The following is a 24,197-nucleotide window of genomic DNA, read 5'->3' on the forward strand; positions in this document are numbered from 1 at the left end:
TTTTTGAGACATTTGTATTCCTTTTTGGATACTTCATTTACTGCATTTGTATATTTTCTCCTTTCATCAATTAAATTCAATATATCTTCTCTTACTAAAGGATTTCTACTAGCCTGTATCTTTTTACCTACTTGATCCTCTGCTGTCTTCACTACTTCGTCCCTCAGAGCTACCCATTCTTCTTCTACTGTATTTCTTTCCGCCATTCCTGTCAACTGTTCCCTTATGCTCTCCCTGAAACACTGTACAACCTCTGGTTTAGTCAGTTTATCCAGGTCCCATCTCCTTAAATTCCCACCTTTTTGCAGTTTCTTCAGTTTTAATCTACAGTTCATAGCACCCAATAAATTGTGGTCAGAGTCCACATCTGCACCTGGAAATGTCTTACAATTTAAAACCTGGTTCCTAAATCTCTGTCTTACCAATATATAATCTTTCTGAAACCTGTCAGTATCTCCAGGCTTCTTCCATGTATACAACCTTCTTTTATGATTCTTGAACCAAGTATTAGCTATGATTAAGTTATGCTCTGTGCAAAATTCTACCAGGCGGCTTCCTCTTTCATTTCTTACCCCCAATCCATATTCACCTACTACATTTCCTTCTCTCCCTTTTCCTACTACCGAATTCCAGTCACCCATGACTATTAAATTTTTGTCTCCCTTCACTATCTGAATAATTTCTTTTCTTTCATCATACATTTCTTCAATTTTTTTATCATCTGCAGAGCTAGTAGGCATATAAACTTGTACTACTGTAGTAGGCATGGGCTTCATGTCCATCTTGGCCACAATAATGCGTTCACTATACTGTTTGTAGTAGCTTACCTGCTCTCCTACTTTTTTTATTAATTTTTAAACCTACTCCTGCATTACCCCTATTTGATTTTGTATTTATAACCCTGTATTCACCTGACCAAAAGTCTTGTTCCTCCTGCCACCGAACTTCACTAATTCCCACTATATCTAACTTTAACCTATCCTTTTCCCTTTGTAAATTTTCTAACCTACCTGCCCAATTAAGGGATCTGACATTCTATGCTCCTATCCGTAGAATGTCAGTTTTCTTTCTCCTGATAACGACGTCCTCTTGAGTAGTCCCCGCCCGGAGATCCGAATGGGGGACTAACTTACGTCCGGAATATTTTACCCAAGAGGACTCCATCATCACATAACCATACAGTAAAGCTGCACTGAGAGTAGCTGCACTGAAAGATTGAAACTAGATGTCAGTGCCATTAATTCAAGCGAAGGTTCATGTATCATTGACATCAGTCTCTACATGGCAGATGACATCAAGGGATGCAGCAGAACCACTGAACTTACACTGTAAGCGACAGAAAATATTCAATGTTCTTGACCTCTCCTACTGACAATTGAATGCCCCACAGACAAAGGAACATTGAAAAATCTAGGACAGTGCATTGATATGTTTCCATTGTGAAAACAAGGTGTATTTATTTGTATATTACCATAAAGAAAGAAGAATGGTGTTTGACAACTATTGCATCAAAGAACAGTCCAATTCTATGTACACTAGGAACTGCAGATGACTACAGTCCACATATAGGACAGAGCCTGTGTTGCTATCAAATGTTTCTCACTTAGTCGCAAAAATCAGGAAAACTAAATGAGGCAACCATATAGGGTGGCAAGGCTGTCACAGATGAAAATCCTCCAGGGATGACTATTACCAATGTATCAGAAAATTCCACCAACAGTGTTATCAACAACCAACGTTTCCAGACACCAGGTGATTCTGGATGCCATTTTATATGATGCTCAGTGGCACTAGCTAAAGAAGTCTATGGGTATTGTGCTGAAAGTGACAAATGGGAAACATGTTCAACCTACAGGATTTTGTGTCATGAGAATAACTAAACTGTGGGCCCATCCGAAAAGAAAATAAGTGATGGAATCTGTCACTTTACCATAATGCAGCAGTAATGTTGTTCTTGGATGGGACTTCTTGCAGAATTCACAAGAGGTCATTGACTGTGGAAGCTTGGAGTTCCAAATTAATGAAGCTACTTCTCTAAGTTTACACAACTGTTCAGAGCTATTGTGCACCATTGAACAATCACATACCACACCACCATCAATAAGACAGTTTCTAGCCAGTCTGGATATTCAGATAAAATATAGTGGTTCTAGTTGAATGCAGAGGAGAATGCATCCTCACAAAATAATCTATATGCTAGTGATGATCATAACCATCATTAGTGGACAAGGACAAACTATCATTAACAAACAAGGACAACTCTGGGTCATGAGATGCCACAAATATCTAGAACTCGTTCCTAAGGGTGTGTGCATATGGATAGCCAAATCACTTCAGAAAGGTCAGATTTTAATGGACCTCTTCCTTCTTTAAGTTCCACAGTCTATAAGTTAGATCGTATTCAAGTCCTACTCCTTTGTCCACAAGGTAAATTTAGGATCTACAGGAGGTTCAAATTTAAACCTAGACTGAGATCGTTAACAAGTACGAACAGTGTTGGTACTTAGCTTTTATGATGACGGCTTTGTTATTGTCTTCATAGTATATATACTGGCTTCGTTGAGTCTAGCAGTGATTCTGCTGAGAGGTTCCCGTGGTTTTCTTTGTCAGGATGAAACTAATTGATTTTTATGACAACATGTGATATATTGTCTTTTGGAAAAAAATGTTACTTTAGTTTACGCACATCACTATTTAATGAATCTTCTCACATTTAACAACACTTCTACACAAATATAAAATGAAACTTATTGTCTTTCACCAAATTTATACTCAAGTGTCTTCCGCCATATTTATATCACAACCTTACCCAACCTACGCTAGTGACAAAAAGAACCCCCAAACCTCGTGTTCCAAAAATCCATCTCATACCGACGAGACCAAAGATAACAGTGTCTTCGAGTTGTTAAACTTGAAGTCAAAGACAATATTTACACAAAATATTACATGTAAAGAAATTACAGAAATAAATAATTTTACATTTCTCACAATTACCAATTTGTTTCGGAACATTAGTCTAAATAGGAATGCACAGAAAAGGCTAGCTAATGTTTTCTGCATGCTGCAAGGTTATGCTAAATGGTATATAAAATGTGCTTTGGAAGCTATTATATGTGGCTCAATAGTCATAAGTTGTAGGTGCAACTGCCACATAAACCAGGTTAAAGTGTACGAAGATAAATATACGGAATCTGACAGCCCTCAAATCGGATACTGGAGTATTGGTTACTTCCAAACTATTTACTGTATTGGGTATTACTATACTAGTTTAGGGTGGACTCTTAACATACAACCAGTAGTAAGCCCTGGCTTGTCTGGGGAACAGCATCAGCAGGTATTGGTAATTTTGCATCAATTTTATGATGCAGTCACGTCTGGAAAGGAGACAAAGCAGAGCAGAGGACCCAACGTGTAACAACATGTGAACTCTGAGGATTATTCCCCTTTAATCAGTGCTCACATAGTGTGCTTCCAGCTGAACAACAGAAGATTCACAGGGAAATGGAGAAGATGCTGCAACACAACATTCCACTATCAGAGGGTACTTGGTCCTCCCTGTGATCCTCTTGCAAAAGAAAAATGGCACTTGGTATTTCTGTATCTGTTTCTCATTGGTGAACAAAATTAAAAAATGGGGTGTATACCCATTTCCATGAATTAATGACACCTTGGACTGCCAGAAGGGAGCAAACTATTTCTCCACTATGTACTGTTTTGTGGCAGATCAGAGTTAATGAAGCTGACAAGAAAAGAGACTTCTATCAGTTCAGAATTATGCCAGGTGGTCATTTTGACATCATAAATGGATGACACACCTTTGCTACCTGGATGACATTGTCGTTTTGTCAAAGACATTTGAAGAGTACCAAAGCCACTTTATAATTGTGCTGAAGTGTGTTCATGATGCTGGTCTTAACCAAACTCCAAAGAAGTGCCCCTTTGTTGACCAAGTAATGGAAATCTTGTGGCACCTTGTCAATGGAAATAGTCCATCCTAATTCATAAAATTTAAGTGAAACAGCAGATTTTCCAAGTACTTGGCACATTTGTGGTGTGAGAGGCTTCCTTGAACTGTGCTTCTATTACAGATGCTTCATAGAAGGTTTCATCTGCAGCTCATGGCCACTATAAGAATTGCTACCAGAGATGGGAAACTTTCTTAGTCTGAGGATGAAAAAAGTTTTTTATGTATCCTTAAGGAGGTACTGGCACCTTCACTAGTCCTGGCAATTATTCACAAGAGACATTGATGATAGTATTGCCATTGTAATGGGAACCTAGGAAAGTACTGCAAGAAACAAGGCAGAAATATTGAAGTACACATTTTGAGATAGTTTCAAAGCAGAATACAATAATACATTTCCTCCTTTCAATCATTACATGAATGCTGAAATGGCAGACACTAATATAAGTGATAGAAAATAGAAACTCAACTAAAATCATTGTATGACATAAAGACTATTGGACCTGATAATATAACTGTACAATTCAGTTTTTGGGAAAGAACTTGCCCTACATCCAGCAGCAGTTTACTGTAGGTCACCAAGGTTTCCAAGTGATTGGAAAAGGGTACATACAGGTCATCTCCATTTTCAAGAAGGGTTATGAGGCAGATGCCCTCAAGTATAGGAGCATACTGCTGATGCCAGTCTTGTGAGAGTATGGAACACATTTTATGTTCTTGTGTTATCACCTTTTTGAATGAAAATCTCTTCTGTAAGAATCAACATGAATTCTACAGAAAAAAATATCTTCTAAATCTAAGCTTACTCTGCCCATCCATGAGACTGTGTCAGATAACAGCACCAACACCATATTTCTAGACTTCAAAAACACATTTGAAACGGTTCTACAATGACATTGAACAAAATACAAGCTAATGGAATATCAATCCAGATTTGTGAGTGGATTCACAGCCTTATAGTAGATAAAATTGAACACACCCTTCTTAAGTAGCTAAAATCATTGGGTAGAAAAGTAATTTTGGGTGTAACCCATGATAGTGTTACAGGATCATTCACCTAAGAGTTGTCAGGGGTTTTTTCCCTGATCTTTTTCCAGGTACTTCAAATTAATTGTGTGCATTATGTAGATGGTGTGGGAACAAATAAATGCTGCTTATCATGTGCTTAATTTGACACACAAAGTCAGTAAAAAATATGTCTTTTTCTCATTATGAATGAAATGTTTGGTACATCAGAAATTTGTGTGTCAGTTTGATGTACCATTTCTGGATTAGTCTAGTGAACCATGAATTTACTTTCAAAACCTTCTCTTAAGAATTTGCTTTATTTACTAGCGATTCATCAAGAAAGTTAACACATTTAATCACACTATGTGAGCATGGAAGTAGTTGCCAGTGGGTAACTGATGAAAACAAATTTCTTTCAACAAATGGAAATTTTATTCCTAAAAGCCCTTTTTTTAAACAGATTTAAAATTATAATCAGACAGCACCCTCTAAATATCAAGTTACAGTTTATTCAGAGGCAGAAAGAATAAATTTTGACAGTATGAGCTTTCGGGCTGAGAACCTTGACACAGCCGTAGTCACGACCGCTCACAACAACCTCTGAAAGACTACACTGGTGCAAATCTGCAACACACCAGATTACTTTAAACTAAAAGTTTTAACAACTCACACAAGCACATAAACTATGCCCCGTAGGAGGGTTGGAAATGTTTCAAAACACTAACATTAAAAAAATTAACTTGCCACTGGAGGTGCAACTTGATTTTAAAAGAAAAGCTCTTACGGTGGAAGGGTGGCAACTTTATATTCTAAAATGACCATTTAAATAAAAACCCATGAAATGCAGTCTTACATAAAATATACAAACATGCTCTACATTACACATATACTGCCTCTCATGATGATTATAGGCAAGATAAAAACATATTTCAGGAATTCGTCCGTTACACTTCAAGCAATAAATTCGTTAACACTGAAACCGACAAACACACAGACACTAACTGCTTAACAAATGCAGATGAGAGGCAGACGAGCAAGCTGGGGATGAGAGACTGACAAAGAAAACAAGTAGAATTTAACAAGTAAATGAAACAACATATCACAAATCACTAACTTCTAATAAACTGCAATGTCTGGCGAAGACCTGGCGCAGCACCCGCAAAACGCTCTCCCGAACCATCTGGTGCCAGCCGCTTTAACGGACACAGGACACTGGTCAGACCGATGTCGTAAGTTGACTTCTGTTGCTCTCGTGTCGGCTGCGAAGCCACTACCCCTCGCTATACGGCACGGCCCACTGGACTGACGTGGTGACCTCACATGCGCCGGCGCTTAAGACTGGCAAGTTATCTTGTGTCTCAGTGCACGACTGACCAACCGATAGATGCAACTGCCAATGACCATTGCCTGAACAAACTCGAGCAGACTGGCGGCCTATCACATACTAGCACTCCAGACAACAGACACACTGACTGCCCCACACTGACCTGGCTGACCAACTGACAAGACTCGCCACCTAGCAAGCTCATAGCACCCCTTAAATGCACATAAGCAGGCTATCTTTCCCCTTTCCCACCAGAGGGAGACACCAAAGCTGCAATTGCCGCAGCGGCACCACCGCAGAAACGGAGGGCGACTGCTTCACACTGTGCTCTGCGGCGTGCTCTTCAAAACAGCAAAATTTACCACAGCTCGTCTAGTATAATATTAATTTTGAATATAAGTTTTATCAGGGATAGCAAAATACAAGAAATAACAAGTTGTCCAGCAGTGGCTGAATAATACAGCTGCTTGTGTGCCAATCCGCACCTCACAGACTGCCTAGTACTAATGTGCAGCAGTGCTACCGAGTTACTGTTGGAGTAGTGGTTGTTCATTGTGTTTTGCTGTCTCTGTTTCCACATGTCTTCAAAACTAATATCACTTTAAAATAATATCAAAACAATATATTGAATGAACACAGAACATTGGTGTAATATAGACTTTGTTTGGAATGTGAAACAAATGTGTATAGGTGTAAGAGCATGCTTCCACATTGATCTGGTGGATAATGTAGGAAGCTTCATGACTCTGTTTGTGAATAATGATGCTTGCTGATGGAGCTGTCATATGTAGGAAATCTGCTATGCAAGAAAACTGAAGAAAAATGTAGGAAGATGTGTAAAGGGCCGGTATCTGACGGAGAGAGTGGCAGTTGATTCTCTCTGCAAATAAATGTAATGTACACTACATAAAGAGACAGAAAGACCCAATAATGTTGAGACCACTTGTAATTACCCTTATGGTGACCAAACACTAAAATATGCATGAAGCATTTCCCTGCTCATTATTGCTGTAGGTCGCCATTGTTACTTGCATCCCATCGTTTGTTGCAGCAAGGGAGTACAGGACCCATATATCTTGAGGCTTCCTTCTTTCCTGTTAAAACTATTCTCATTTTTTGAGTTTCAGTGGCTTTGCTGAACAAATAGTCATGTTAACTCTTCTCCTGACTAAGAACCGGAGTGTTGGGCAATGTCAGTCAAAAAACCCATTTTCCACTACAGCTAATTTTCTCATCTGGCCCAACCTGCAGTAACCGTTGCTTGAATGATTCTGGTATTGATGAATTGTGTTGTGTTGTCATAATGGGATGGAAAAAAGTTGTCTTGCTGAAGGACAGGATGAGAAATATATGCATAAGGCCCTAGTGCAACCATTTCCAGTTTTGGAGATTACTTTTATCACAATAAGAAGTGTAATGAGAGAGAAGTGGAATACTGGAAAAGAAAACAATATCTATATTGGAAATATTCCTTTCACTTTCTTTTGAAATTTAACATTGTAGAGCAGATATCTTAGACTACCAACAGTGTGGCTGTTCTTTTAAATATAATATTGGTTTTCTGATTTTTATATTTTTACCACATGTATGGAAAAAAGTGCAGCCCAAAACACAAATAACTTTATGTAAATGTGCAGAACATTGGATGTATGGTTTCACATTTTATTGGACATATCGTATACCTCAATTTTAATACTTGTTGTAACATTTTATTTTGTGGATGTAGACAGTAATGAAAATGTGTTATTCTTGTCTACAGAGAGAAATTGGTAGTAGCTTTAGGTATTAAGACAATCTTCAACCATCTTTCAGTTGCTCTGTTGCCTTCTTCCAATGTGCATATGGTGCCTGTGTTGGTGGGAATGCAGTGTGCGATGGTACCATCCATTGTGAAGGTGATGGCTCAGATGAAGCACCTGAGCTGTGTGGAACATCTCCAGCTCCCAAGTGCACTCTTCCACTAAAGCATGAAAATGGTGGCTACAAGGTCCTTGGCTGCCACTCCCAATTTTGTGATTTTCAGCCAGGAGCACAAGTACCTCCTGCCACGCAGTTGCAGTTCTTCTGTGATCAAGGATATCACATAAGTGGGCCCAATGATTCCTATTGCATTGATGAGACCTTTACTCCGCCACCACCAGTTTGTGAGAAGAGTAGCGAATATTCTTCACACAACACATTACATTATGGTACAGTACATTACATTACGGTACTAAATAATGTATTGTCATTTAAGTTGTATAATAATTTATCTAGCATTTTAAATAATATGTACAAAATTACTATAACTTCCATTACTTTTCTTAAGTATAATACAAATTTCAGATACTGTTCCAGCTCAGTGCTCTCCTCTGATACATGATTTGCTTGATATCAAGTGCTACTCAAGCTTCGGGCAGAAGACTGCATGCAGTAAACCTATGTCTGTGGGCAGCAAAGCACAGCTTGCATGTAAACCACATTACATGAAGACTGAGGAGTTCAGTTATTCTGCTCTCACATGTACCACCAGTGGTACATGGGATAATCAACCATTCACTTGTGTTCCAGGTCAGAATCCATTTTTCTTTGTAACCACAACAGAAATAAAAATTAATGTGAGGATCAAACATGTTATATGTAATAATGTTACAACAGTGAAGGACTATACAGATTCAATAATATTTCCAGATGAATGATTTCATGCACTGTCAATAAGTAATTTCAAAAAGCTTTAACATTTGACCAATTTTTTCCCTGATTACATTTAACTGTGGCTAGAAAGCAAGATTATGTCTCTACTGTCATTTTCCCCCATTTTGTTGCTTCGTTCCAGTTACAGCTTTCTTCATCCTCTACGGCACCTGTTTCCTCATATGTTAATATTCATATTCCTATCATTCTTCCATGTGGACTAGTTTACTAAATTTCTTTTCATGTTTCCAAGCTACAAGCTACCATGAGCTACTCAAACAGAGATAGAGGAGAGAGAGAGAGAGAGAGAGAGAGAGAGAGAGAGAGAGAGAGAGAGAGAGAGAGAGAGCAATTCAATAAGTTTTCTTAGTTATGTAGCCTTTTGCAGAGCTTGAATCCTCTCAGCAAGTTACACTGTCTTATCAAAAATATCTGTACACCTGCTCCACCCTTCACTTTGTTGGTGGCTTGAAATCTGCTGCAGACACCTTCAGTGAGGTGTCAGAATTTCTGTGGAAGAATGGCAGTGCCACAACCAGAGAAAGCAGTGACAGGCCACTGGGGTCTGGAGCAAAATTGACATTCTAACTGATACCAGAGATGTTCCGTTGGTTTTAGGTTGGGACCTGGGGCAGGCCAATCCATTTCAGCAATGTTTTTGTCACAAAGCAATGCCTCACAGATGTGCTCTGACAGGGTGCATTTTCATGCAAATACAATCCATCATCATTTCCAAACTGTTTCTTTATAGTGCAAAATTCACAGTGATGTAAAATGTAGTCTTTTGCTTCTGCATTTAGCATTTTGTTAAGTGCTGTAAGGGAATTACTCCACAACTATGAAAAATACCCCCTTACCATAACACCACCAACTCCGTACTTCACTTCTGGCACTACACGTGGTGGTTAGTAAATTCTCCAAATATTCTCCAAACCCAAATCATTCCATCAGATTGCCACAAGACATAGCATGAGTCTACACTCCAAATCATTCATTTCCAGCAGTCATCCATTGTCCAGTGACACTGCTGTTTACATTACCTCAAGTGTCGTATAGCACTGACCACAGAAATGTGTGGCTTATGAGGAACTGCTCAACCATTGAATCCATTTATTTTTAACTCTTTAAACACTGTGTGTGCTAGCTGGGTCATTGTTTGCACTTTGAAACTCACTAGTATTTCTTGCCATTGATTATATGTAATTTTTTACAACCACATCCTCATTGCTCGATGTTCCTATATATGAGGTTTGCCTGGCCTTGAAATATCTGTGGTTGTTCCCTTACATTTCAAGTTAACAATCAAATCACTAACAGTCAACCCGGATAGTTTTAGAAGGATTGGAATCATCCTGATGGATTTGTTTCTCAGGTGACATCCAGCGACTAGTCCATGTTTGAAGTCAATGAGCTTTGCTTAAAAAGCCATTCTGATGTTACTGCTCCTCTAATGACAACACAGTACTACTCCCCCCTCCCACTGCCCCAGCCTTCCCTTATACTGACGGGTCTGCCTCTCATGACATCTGGTGGTCATTTTCACATGATATAGGAGTGTCCAGATATTTTTGACCTTACAGGTTTTCTGAACCATCCTTCCACACAACAATTTCATATAATAATAGGGCCTCCAACAACCTTATCCATCCTACACTAGTTTGCTAGTTCCAAAGGAGAGTACACATTGTGATGATATAGTTCATATAAAGCCCCTGAACTCTGTTAGGCATCTCTAGCTTCCAAGTGGACACTTGCACTGAAGTGTAAATATGATGGCTACAGAGTACTTGATGGTGACTTTGGAGCATGTAGTGTCAGCATAAAAGCATAAATACCTTTTGGCACATATCTGGAGCCATCTGTGGTGAAGAGACAGTAATGAAACAATGGTTCATGTGGCCAATACTGAACCTACGCAGATGAAGAGTCACAACGGTTCCAATGAATCTCTGATTGCATCTAAACATCATTTTGAAATATTCATAGTCATTTCTCTTGACAGATATGGGACTTCAAAGGATGTCCTTGTTTTACTTAGCCATTGTTAGTCATTATTTCTTATTCCATCCCAGTCGTATTGCAGTCTTCCTGAAAGTTTACAAATATGATGGTGAATCAAACCGAAGTGGGGTTTTTGTTCCTGAGCATCAGCAGTTGGTAGGACTGGGCCTGCACTTCTAGTATTGTTGGCTGGGGCCATTAGGAGTGGGGAGAGTCCACTGATAAATACTTCTAACAATTTCGTCAGTAACGCTCATGATGTCAGAGCAATAGTTGCACCCCTCCACTGTGAAATGAATGATTTTAAAATTTCATGCCTGGCATAAAGAGTTCAAGGAAGAATGAGAACATGGGGAAAATCAGCAATATATCACCATCCTTGTATTAGATTCGACTAGATGTACTTTCATTCCAATTGATCAGTAGTGAGGAGGTCCTCCAGGATGTAGAACATGTCAGGAAAACAATAATACATGACAAATATTTACCACTAAAACAAATAAGCTAATGTACACCTCCCAAAGGGCCCAAGTGGAATGACTTCCTTTTCTTTTCTTTTTCTTTTTTTTCTTTCTTTCTTTCTTTTTTTTTTATGAACACTATATGAAAGGATCATTTTACAATACTCATTTACTAAGTTCCCATTAATGCACTGAATTTAGAATTTAAAAAAACCTTTTCTTTATTTATAAGGTAATAAACATATAATAGAACTATTACAATATTTATTTATAATGAACACATTACTGCACTGAAATGGTGCAGAAGTTAGATTGTAGTATATATATATTCAAAAATCAGATGGTTCTACTGAGAAATTCACCAGTGGAGTAGAAGGAATTGGCCACCAATAAATCCTTTAGGCTTCCCTTAAACTGAATTTCTTTGGTTGTTAAGCTTTTTATGGCTGCTGGCAAGTTATTGAAAATGTGTGTTCCTGAATAATGCACACCTTTTTGTACAACAGTAAGTGACTTTAAATCCTCGTGAAGATTATTCTTATTTCTAGTATTGATTCCATGAACTGTGCTGTTGGTTTGAAAAAGTGAGATATTTTTAGTGACAAATTTCATTAAGGAGTAAATATATTGGGAAGCAGTTTCCCTAAACATGCCTCTGAAGGATGTTTTTGAGATCACACCACACACAACTCTTATTGCACATTTTTTGCCCAGAAAACTTTAGCTTGGCTTGATGAATTACCCCAAAAAATAGTCCCATATGACATTATGGAATGAAAGTAAGCATAGTATGCCAGCTTTTTCATTTTTATATCCCCTGTGTGTGACAGAATTCACATTGCAAATAGAAATACTTCAGCAGTTCTGTGGTGTGGTCCTCTCAGTTGAATTTCTTATTAAGCTGTAATCTGAAGAATTTAACACTGCCCACTTCTTCTGTCTGCTTGTCATCATATGTTAGGCATATACTCATGGGACACCCCTTAAAAGTTCTGAACTGCATGTAGTGCGTTTTTTCAAAGTTTAGTGACAAAGAATTGGCTAGGAACCAGTGCTTAATGTCCACAAATATTTTATTAGCCCATATTTCTAAGATTACACTTGAATTGCTATTTATTGCAAAGTTTGTATCATTGGCGAACAAAACAAACTTGGCATCTGGTAATGTAACTGATGAAAGGTCATTCATATATGCAAGGAAAGTAAGGGCCCTAAGATGGAACCTTGTGGGACCTCACATGTAATTAGTTCCCAGTTGGATGATGCCTGATAGCTTAATACACCAACCATTTCGCAGCATTTCCTGTTACACTATAATATTCTAAATTACTTAAAAGGATATTGCGATTTACACAGTCAAATGCCTTTGATCACAAAATATACTGGTTGCTTGTAATTTTTTTTCTCTAATGAATTAAATACACTTTCACTGTAAGTGTAGATAGCCTTCTCAATATCAGAACCTTTAGAAATCCGAACTGTGACTTTGACAGTATGTTATTTGTGATAAGATGGTTATTTCTAAAATGTTTGAAACTGGACAGAAATTTGACACTATTTCTTTATCTCCCTGCTTAAACAGTGGCTTAACTTCAGCATATTTCAAGCGTGCAGGAAATATTCCACAGATAAACGACTGGTTACACAGGTAGCTTAATATGTAACTCAGCTCAGAATTACATTCTTTAATTAACTTTGTTGATATTTCATCATACCCACTAGACATTTTTGATTTTAAAGGTTTTATGATGGACATTACTTCCGAAACTTCCTGGCAGATTAAAACTGTGTGCCGGACCGAAACTCGAATTCAGGTAGAGCACTTGCCCGCGAAAGGCAAAGGTCCCGAGTTCGAGTCTCGGTCCGGCACACAGTTTCAATCTGCCAGGAATTTTCATATCAGTGCACACTTTGCTGCAGAGTGAAAATCTCATTCTGGAAACATCCCCCAGGCTGTGGCTAAGCCACGTCTCCGCAATATCCTTTCTTTCAGGAGTGCTAGTTCTGCAAGGTTTGTAGGAGAGCTTCTGTAAAGTTTGGAAGGTAGGAGACGAGGTACTGGCAGAAGTAAAGCTGTGAGGATGGGGCGTGACTCGTGCTTGGGTAGCTCAGTTGGTAGAGCACTAGCCCGCGAAAGGCAAAGGTCCTGAGTTTGAGTCTTGGTATGGCACACAGTTTTAAATTGCCAGGAAGTTTCATATCAGCACACACTCCACTGCAGAGTGAAAATCTCATTCTGGTGACATTACTTGTGCTGGGGTAGTGAGGGTCAAATTCATATTATGGAAGTTACTTGAAATGTCTGGTCTGAGGTATCCCATGGCAGCATCTACAGAACCTAACAACCCCATCTTTTTAGTAACAGTTATAAAATGCTTGTTAAAAAGTCCTGCAACACTATACACATCTCTCACCAATGTACCAATGTACTCTTAATGCTATTTGCCCTGTTCATGTCTGGTTCTACTAGTCTCCTTCTTCACTATATCCCATATTGTCTTTATTTTGTTATCTGATATGACTGTCTTTTCCTTGTAATATATTTGCTTTGATGTCCATATTACAGTCATTAATATTTTGCAGTATTTCTTGTAAACTGCTATAGCATCAACATCAGAACTATTTCAGATTGACATATACAGTTTTATTTTTGTTTTACAAGATACCTCTATTCCTTGAGTAATCATTGGCTTCTTTGGAGACTTTGCTCTAACCTTGGTTAGTTTTGGAGGAAAACAGTGTTCAAATAAGGTAAGCACTTTATTAGCAAAAGTGTTATATTTTTCATTCATGCCATGAGGACTGTAAACATCACTCCAGTGAATGTCTCTGAGGAGTGTCCTAAAGTAATAAATTTTGGGCCTATTGATTACCTTCCTGAGCTCTAATTTAACAGATTTTACATCGTGTTCAGTATTAACATTTAACAGAAGGAACTGCATGTCATGGTCTATTTTGTTCATTGGACTTTTCTATAAAGATATTATCAATGGATGTGTGTGAGCAATTGGCTACCCTAGTTGGGAACTTTACAGTGGGAATCAAGTTGAATGATAGTGTTACTAACTCAAATAAGTTCTTATTGGGAGACTCTTTAAAGAAATCTATGTTGAAGTCACCAGTAACCACTATTTCTTTGTTTTTGTTTGTTTACAGCTTCAAGGTGGTTTATGAACAGATTAAAGTTACCTGCAGGTGCTCAATATACACTTAATATTATGAAGGATTTTTTATGAAGTTCTACTTCTGTTGCACATACTTCCATATGCTGTTCTAGGCAAAATTTTTGAATGCCTAGGTTATTTAATTTGACAATTCCTGATGAATGTGGCAACTCCTCCTTTCTCCATTTTTGCTCTACAAAAGTGAGATGCTAAACTAAATCCTGTAACACTTAAGAGTCACATGATGTTCAGAGAGGCAGGTTATGTCAGCTGGGTTTGAGGACTCTAATTCATCTATGCAGATAATTTTATTGCAGTTAATTTTATTTCTCAGACCTCAAATATTTTGATGCAATAAAGACAGCTGAGATTTCACACTGACTGAGTTAAAATTGGGTAGAGTTGAAATTTCTGCTGATTGTTGAAAATTCTTAAACAACAGCTGTTTATGCTGATGAGCAATAAACTAGAATTATGTTTTTTTTGGTTTCTTCCTCAAACTGAAGGATTGTCTCAATCCTAACCTCTCTTAAAACTTGGTTTCTTTCTGTCCTCCCTACCAAAAAAGGGTCATTTCTGAACCCTATAACCACTGTATTTTATCACCCATGACATTCTACATTCTTACTTTTCAATTTGCTGCTGATAGTTTGTTGTGCCCTGTCTACACCTGCTACTGCTTGAGGCTCACCAGCATCCAACTGAAGCAACAGGTCAAATCTATTTTCCACATTCACAACAAGGCTGTCAGACAAAGTTCTAGGCCTGTTCCTCCTGTTGCCTGTTGCTATGTCCCAACTCTTTACCCTTCTCCATCCTGAACCTGTCTAGATATCCCCTGGCCTTGTCTAACTCCTACAAAACCACTGATGAGTCTCAATTAGTTCCCCTACTCCCATGCCACTACTGTCACTCACATGGAATAAACTACAGGACCCATCACACCAAAGCCCCAACCTAACAATTCTATGGCAAGTCAAGCACTTTTCACTCATGATAAACGAACAGTGTATTAAGAATAAGTCAGTTAAATTACAGATAAACACGAAAATATGATTCCACAAATTTGCCATATATGCAACTGTGTGTAAACAAAACAACAGTGCAAAGTTTCTGAAACAACTTGAACCTTATGCTACTTTCCAGAAATGTGAGTTAAATGATGAAGAGGTATGTTACAGTTAAATTAATGGAAAGAGCAAAGAACAATTGAATGAAATTCTATAGATTTGCTGCAGCAAAAACAGAAAATACAACTATAACCCGACCATACAACCTTTCAATGTTTTCTGCTATATTACGTAAAGAAAAATGAAACCTTTAATTGTATGCTTAAAAAGCACACTAATACACTTATTTAAAATGCAATCAGTACCAAAGTAAATGTCATCATGATCTAAAATGACTTATCTTTATGAGAAGACCAAAACTTGCACTAGTCGCCTGGCTGAAAGCCGTCATGGCACAAATGCAAATAAAAGTGATAATAAGTGTTAAGTATGTGCTAAGAAGGTGATAAAATGTGCTCAATGCACAGAATGCTGATGCTGATTTGATGAGGAATTCTTGAAACTTTATGGATTAACATTACAAATGAAAAAATTTATGTGATTTGATACATTCTTGAAGGCAATCAACAGGCAAGAGTATCAGAAATTCAGAACAGGTTGGAAGAAACTGTGGGATCAATCAAGTGATCAGGAAACATGACAAGTGTTTTCCAGGAGGGTCCCTTACCTTTTGACCAAAAATTAGAAGTTGAGATGTTTGGAGGTCTGTCATAGGCTTAAGCAATGTTTGCAAAAGAAAATAATTCATTTTTGAGTCATATTGCCACCTGCAACAAAATGTGGGTCACCACTACACTCCCAAATCCAAACAAGACAGTAAGAAGTGGTGGAGGAAAGGGGAGGTAACCCCAGTCAAAAGCAAGACTCGACTGTCAGCCGGCAAGTATTGGTTGATGATGATGATGATGATGTTTGGTTTTGTGGGGCACTCAACTGCGTGGTTATCAGCGCCCGTACAATTTCCCAACCTTTGCTCAGTCCAATTTCGCCATTTTCCTGGATGATGATGAAATGATGAGGACAACACAAACACCCAGTCATCTCAAGGCAGGTGAAAATCCCTGACCCCGCCGGGAATCGAACCCGGGACCCCGTGCTCGGGAAGCGAGGACGCTACCGCGAGACCACGAGCGGCGGATGCAAGTATTGGTCAGGCCAAGGGTTACGAGACTAATGAGAGACTGCAGACATACATTGCCTGGTTCATTTGCTGTTTTCTCTGAATTCAAATAACATAACAAAAGCTACCTTCTTTATGACACAACTGCTTTAATGTTTATAAAGTAAAGTTTAAGTGGTTTTTTCTTTCTTTTTGTGAGGGTCATCCACTAAGTAAGTTCCATTTCTGTTTCTATCTGCGGCAGCACTACGATCGCAGTTCTGAGCGGCATTTACTCTGACTCAAGGAGAAGACATGTACGCCATTTCCAGATCGCTGCTGCCTCTGTGTGCTTTGTAGTGCTTCTTTATAATGTCAGCCGTAATTGAAAATGCTGCCACGTTTGAAATTAGATCTGTGATTCATTTTTTAAATGGAAAGAAAGTTAAACCAAAGGAAATTCGTTGGCAAATCTGTGAGGTTTACGGACAAAGTGCTATGCGTGATTCAATGGTTAGAAGATGGGTCAGACTGTTCAATGAAGGACGTGATAAAGTGCATAATGAAGAATGAAGTGGACGCCCGTCTGTGGTTACTGATGAAGATTAAGCACAACCGTAAGTTTACACTTAGTGCCCTTGCTATGGAAGTTCTACAATCTCATGATCACTAATTCATGATGAGCTGAAAGAACATGTTACCACATGGCTGAATACACAGGCATCAACCTTCTATGAAGAAGGCATACAAAAACCTGCACCTCGCTATGACAAGTGCCTACAAAATTTCGGAAGCTATGTAGAAAAGTAGTTTAACTGTTGCAGATTTTTGTACAATAAATATTTTTTTCTGTATCTGTACATGCTTGTTTTATATAACCAAACAGAACTTACTTTGTGGACATACCTCATAATTTGTTTTACTGATTCCATTTCACTTACTTTGTTTCAACAGTCAGTGAATGGGTCTTCTGTCTCAATTGTATATTCATCATCCATAGTGAAAAACAGTTTTTTCCTCACTTACTATTGAGGCAGGCTGTACATGGTATTTTTTATTACATCATCACTTATGAGAAAAGTAATAAATCAAACATAAATGTTTGTAGATAAGGAGCAAGATGGAAAGGAAGAAAAAGTAGAGAAGCAAGTAGACACTGATAAATATGCTAGAGGTCAATTACAAAGACTAGAAGAAAAGGAGAAAAAGTCACCAGTAGAACAGACAAGAAGGGGACACTGAAAATCTCAGAAGAGGAGCCAGACAAAAGAAAGGGAAGAGGAGAGAGGTTCTGAGGGAAAGAAGAAATCCCAATTAATCTAGGTTTTGTGTCAGATGAACAAGAAATGTTTTGTGACTAGTGTATGTTTGTGCAATGAGCTCAGATGTACGAAGTATACAGAACAGAAGTGACACCAAGTGATTTAATCTTCTTGACTTGTTTTGTAGAGAAATCTCTTTGCTAACTCTGTATCAGAATTGAGAGGACAAAAGCTAGAGGGACATGAGGAAGGAAGGGGATGAGAATAATACAGAATAGGCTGCAGTTATTTATATCCTATTCTTGAAAATAGCCACTTCTGCAAAATAATTTCTGTCTGTGTGCATAATATGAAAGCACATATCTTTTGATAAATTGCTTATATACAGAAATGAACCAGATGTAGCCCTAAAAGTTGATTTTTTTAGAACCAGTCTTTGGCTGCCTACCACTTTTTCATCTAGTTAAATGATTCTGTTCATATTCTTTCCATTTGTAATAAAACTGATCACTACAGTACAGTACTGAAATAAATAATGTGTTGAACTAAAGTAAAATGATATTGCTTCCATGGCTGTTCATATTATAAGAACCGAAAGTATTAATTTAATATCAACAAATCTTGTTTGAATGAATGTGATTAGGCTTTAAAATAACTTCTGCCAAGTAAACTAAACAGTAGTTATGTATTATGGCATTCTCAATATAACCACTCTGTATATTTCTGTGATGGCCACTTAATGAATTTTACTGAGCGAGGTGGCGCAGTTGCTAGCACACTGGACTTGCACTTGGGAGGATGAGGGTTCAAACCCACATCCAGCTATCCAGATTTAGGTTTTCCATGATTTCCCTAAATCACTTAAGGCAAATGCTGGGATAGTTTCTTTGAAAGGGCACAGCCACTTTCCTTCTCCATCCTTTCCTAATCCATGCTTGTGTTCCATATCTAATGACCTCAATGTGAATGGGATGTTAAACACTAATCTCCTCTTCCTCCTTAGTGAATTTTATTGTAAATCAAAAGTTATTGAAAGAAACTTGATATTTAATTTGTATCAACATCCATTCTTAATACTAGATATTAAAAGTTGATGGCTCCTTCAGAAATCCATTGGTTCTTTTGCTGTTCACAGCTGTTCTTTTTAAAATAGTCTTTATTTTTTCAATTTATTATTCTTTAATTTCAAATGGGCAGTATATTGAAAGGAGGATATAAGATGAACATCAACAAAAAGGAAAACGAGGATAATGGAATGTAGTCGAATTAAGTCGGGTGATGCTGAGAGAATTAGATTAGGAAATGAGACACTTGAAGTAGTAAATGAGTTTTGCTATTTGGGGAGCAAAATAACTAATGATGGTCAAAGTAGAGAGGATATAAAATGTAGACTGGCAATGGGAAGGAATGTGTTTCTGAAGAAGAGAAATTTGTTAACATAGAGTGTAGATTTAAGTGTCAGAAAGTCGTATCTGAAAGTATTTGTATGGAGTGTAGCCATGTATGGAAGTGAAACATGTATGATAAATAGTTTGGACAAGAAGAGAATAGAAGCTCTCGAAATGTGGTGCTACAGAAGAATGCTGAAGATTCGATGGGTAGATCACATAACTAATGAGAACATTTTGAGTGGAATTGGGGAGAAGAGAAATTTGTGGCACAACTTGACTAGAAGAAGGGATCGGTTGGTAGGACAGGTTCTGAGGCATCAAGGGATCATCAATTTAGTATTGGAGGGCAGTGTGGAGGGTAATAATTGTAGAGGGAGACCAAGAGATGAATACACTAAGCAGATTCAGAAGGATATGGTTTGCAGTAGTTACTGGGAGATGAAGAAGCTTGCACAGGATAAAGTAGCATGAAGAGCTGTATCAAACCAGTTTCTGGACTGAAGACCACAAGAACAAGAACATTTTCAAATGCTCTACTTCTATACTCATATAATCTCTAGGCGAGTCATTTAAGTATTCATAATAGCTACCTCAAAATATATGTGGTATTTTTTGTTACTGATGTCTAATCTGCAGATTGAATTAATATTTTCATTCAACTGTTTGTATGAAACTTGCATAGTATCTTGTTTACTTACATTCCATCTTTAAATTCTTCCCACAGGATTCTGTTCTAACCCAAGAACACTGTAATTTATTCCTTGAACATTAAACATACACATAGTAAACAAGATACAATACAATTAGCAATACACAACTGGCTGGCAGAGCCTTGCACTCCAGCCTATATAGACATAAGTTCCAACATGGGGCACAGTCAGCAGGCAGCTCTTGCATTGCTGGCATATTAGCAGGCCAGGTGGCCACTAGTGGCTGAATCAAGCACAAACTTCATGTGCAAGCTGCAAAGTGGCACACACAAAATTGATAGTTAAAGCTCTCCTCTTCCTTTGTAAAGAAGTGAGCACTGTTCTCATGTCCCTTTCTTCTTGGCCAAAGTAGGTTATTGAGTCATGTGATGCACTGCCACCATTGCATATCATCGTAAGTGACATGAGCACTGACGGATGCGGCAGCAGCCCTCCTCTGACAGGCCACGTGACAGTATAGGCGATACTGGCATGGCTTCCATTTCCATGTCTTGAAGTCAAACTCAGGGAAGGAGGTGGTGGCAGAATAGACAGTGCTGGCTGTGATGGAGGCCACAGCGATAGAGGTGTCAGCTGCGACAGCGGAGGAGCTGGGACTGAGGTCCCATTGTGGCCTCTGATAGCTGAAGGGGGCACCCACAGCAGAGGAGAAAGTTGTGAAATTGGCAGCAGTGGTGGCGGACTAAGTGGGGGCTCTGGCTGCGATGTAGGAGAAGGTCAGGGAGGCAGAGGAAGTGAGGCAGCAGAGGTACACCTGGGGCACAGCCGCCCACTTGAGGTCATAGCTGGTCAACTTATCACGATGCCCTCTCCTCAGCCATGTGGACGATGCAGAGCTGTCAGCCACAGGTACACTTGATTGCCGCTGGCACCCATTTTGGCTGGTGACCAAACCCATGAGCACAAGCAGCTGTGCCAGGCGAAAAGCATTGCTGTGCCGGTGCTGGCAGATGGCCTGGAATCAGCCAAAGCAGATGTAGCAGAATCCAGGGCTGATGACCATACAACACATTGCCAGACACTTATCGCCAATAGGGGTGATCCTATAGGAACTGAGAAACTGATCCAGAGCTACTTCTAGTGACAAATCTGAAATGTATTTTTCACCTGAGTCTTAAATGTTCATACTTGTTCTGCCTCCCCATTCGACTGAGGATGGAGTGATATGGTGAACACCACTTTCTTTACAAAACTCTTCAAAATCCTGAACTATGAACTAGGGGTTGTTGCCTGTGAGTAACATATATGGGAGACTTTTCATTGCACAGATTTTTGACAAAGCTGAAATTGTTGCCACCAGAGAAGTAGACAGACAACACATGACATATGGAAACTTAGAATAAATGTAAAATACATCAAGCTAGTAGAAATTCAAAAAAGGTTCCACAAAATCTACATGAATTCATTCCCAAGGCTGCAGTGGATATGGCCATGATGACAAAGAAGCATGGGGAGCTGCTTGACAGGTGACACAGTATGGAAACACTTCAAAAACTCATTCTGTATCTCCATCAATGACTGGCCAAAATATATGTCTGCATGCTAACGGTTTTGTACATGACACATCCCATTAATCCACCTAAACTGAAGGGCAGACAGACTTAATACAGTATCTGCAGCTACCAGGACTGCAATTTTAATGCTTGTAATAGTGAAACAATAACATTTTAAACTTCCACGTTTTAATGGTCGCCTAGTCGTAGATATTGCTAATTGCTATAATCGCACTATTTCACTCCCATTTACGGAGCTTGTTATCACTTGATGTTAGGTTGGCGCCATTAAAATGCATTGTGTTGTGGTAATCGCTGCTACTTGCTGGATCGCTGCTGTGTCTCGATGTTGATGCTGGCTCTAAATCTGGTTGTCTAGGGTTAAAAACATGAGGTCCCGTGTTTTTTATGTGCTTTTGATGATAAAGAACGAGCGAAACCAACAAATATGTAAACTTCAAGTATTTATTACTCTGGTGGCCATCTTAATTCCACTGTCCACCAAAGACCATGACTCAACACAAAGTAGTACTTCCGTTACATGTTCTTTGCATTGTTTATCCACCTCAAACAATAACACACAAACACACTTTACCAAAGTAACATTCTGACTGCCTCTCGACCCTTCTTGCAGCTTGTATTTATAACATTGTCAAAGAACTACTAAAAAGAGATATAGTTTACAAGTCACATGTACATCTGTTATCATAATTTGTGCAGAAAAGTTATTAATTTGCATCGAGTGCCATAATTTAACATGTTATTAAAATGACAGACAGATTTGTTGACTTGACAGAATAATTCTTTGTTACAAAAAGGCCGTTTTTTAGAAGTTTGTCAATTGACTTCTCTAATTTGCATAAATAAGTAAATAACATGAATTATTAAGAATTACATTGGTTTTCATCTAAAATAGGATTGCTTACGTGAATACTGAGTGAAAATGCTCCTAGTGAACAAATAGGTTTCACTGGGTGATTTTTATTTAAGGAGATCCAAAATACCTAAGTTGTCCACTATTTTTCGTACTTCATATTAATTATTTAAGATGAACTCAGTGTTTTTACATGATGACATTTGCTGTATCAGTGATCAAGTGATATAAACTTTTGTGTGGGTCAGTTATTCAGTATAATTTAATGGGTTGACTGTTTATGGAGACATGTTATGCAATCATTGTTAACATACACCATAACTTTTCTATAATCATAAAAACTCGTTAAACTAGTTGAATTTGGAGGGTATCGCATACTTCGGTACAGTAAAGCCTTTAATATGTTCCGTTACAACGTCTAAATGAAAACAAAGTAATTCCTCTTTATCAAACAGTGGATCCGGACCAGTCGGCAGATAAGCCATCAGCCTTTGCATGTTGTGCTGTAGGCCTAAAATGTATCTCATAACTGTATTGTGACAGTAAAAGAGCTCACCACTTAAGCAATGTGTGGCTTTATCTGGACAGGATGCCAGAGGGTTAAAAAGAGACACTAATGGTTTGTAGTCTGTGACCAGATGAAGTTTAGACCCATATAGAACAACATTTAATTTTTTGAGAGCATACACAATTGCCAAGGTCTCTTTTTCTACCTGAGAATAACACACTTGCACTGAATTTAAGGATTTAGCGGCATATGCAATAGATTGTTCAGATCCATCCACATACTAATATGCAAGAGTGGCACCAAAGCCAAACTGATGCACATCCATTGCCAACACTAGTTGCTGGGCTGGCTGACAAGTGACCAAACAAGGGGCTGACTTTAGCTTGAATGACAAAAACTTGAATGCCTGATCACAAGCTGGGGACCAGTGGAAAGAAACATCTTTACATAATAATGCATGGAATGGATGGGCCACATTAGCAACATCTGGTATGAAAATTTGGTAGTATGCAATTTTATCTAAAAATGCCTGTAATTACTTGATGGATGTGGGGCATGGAAATGTGGCAGTGCATCAATATGCTAGTGCAGTGATTTAAAGCCAGCACGTGACGCTTCAAACCCCAAATAAATAATGGATGGTTGGAAAAACTTTGTCTTGCCCAAATTGCACTTTAACCCAGCAGACTGTAAAACAGAAAATAGATCACAGAGGTTCTGGTTCTGCAAATGTTTCTCTGGAAAGGCACCAAGCACTACTATGTCATCTAAATGGCTGATGCAGCCTGGAACTGAAGCAATAAGTTACTATAAAAAACACTGAAAAATAGCTGGAGCACTTGTCACACCAAAAGGCAAACACTGATACTGATAAAGCCTAATGGGGTATTTCTAACTAGAAGTCATTTAGCTTCCTCATCAAGTAAATATGCCTCTACCAAGGCAATCTTCAATAACTAATGGCTTCCCCATAACTTTGCTGACAACTCACTGGAGCACAACAAAGGTTAAGTATCAATGATGGACTGTGCATTAATTAATTTTTTAAAATCACCACAGAGAACTAATTTACCTGCAGGTTTTTTTACTATCACTAGTGGTGTTGACCATTCACTGGAAGAAACAAGTCGAATTACATCAAGGGACTGAAGATGTTGTAGTTCTGCCTTTAATTGGTCCCATAAATTTACTAGTA

The sequence above is a fragment of the Schistocerca cancellata genome, chromosome 8 (genome assembly GCF_023864275.1).
Source record: "Schistocerca cancellata isolate TAMUIC-IGC-003103 chromosome 8, iqSchCanc2.1, whole genome shotgun sequence".
Classification (NCBI taxonomy): Eukaryota; Metazoa; Arthropoda; class Insecta; order Orthoptera; family Acrididae; genus Schistocerca; species Schistocerca cancellata.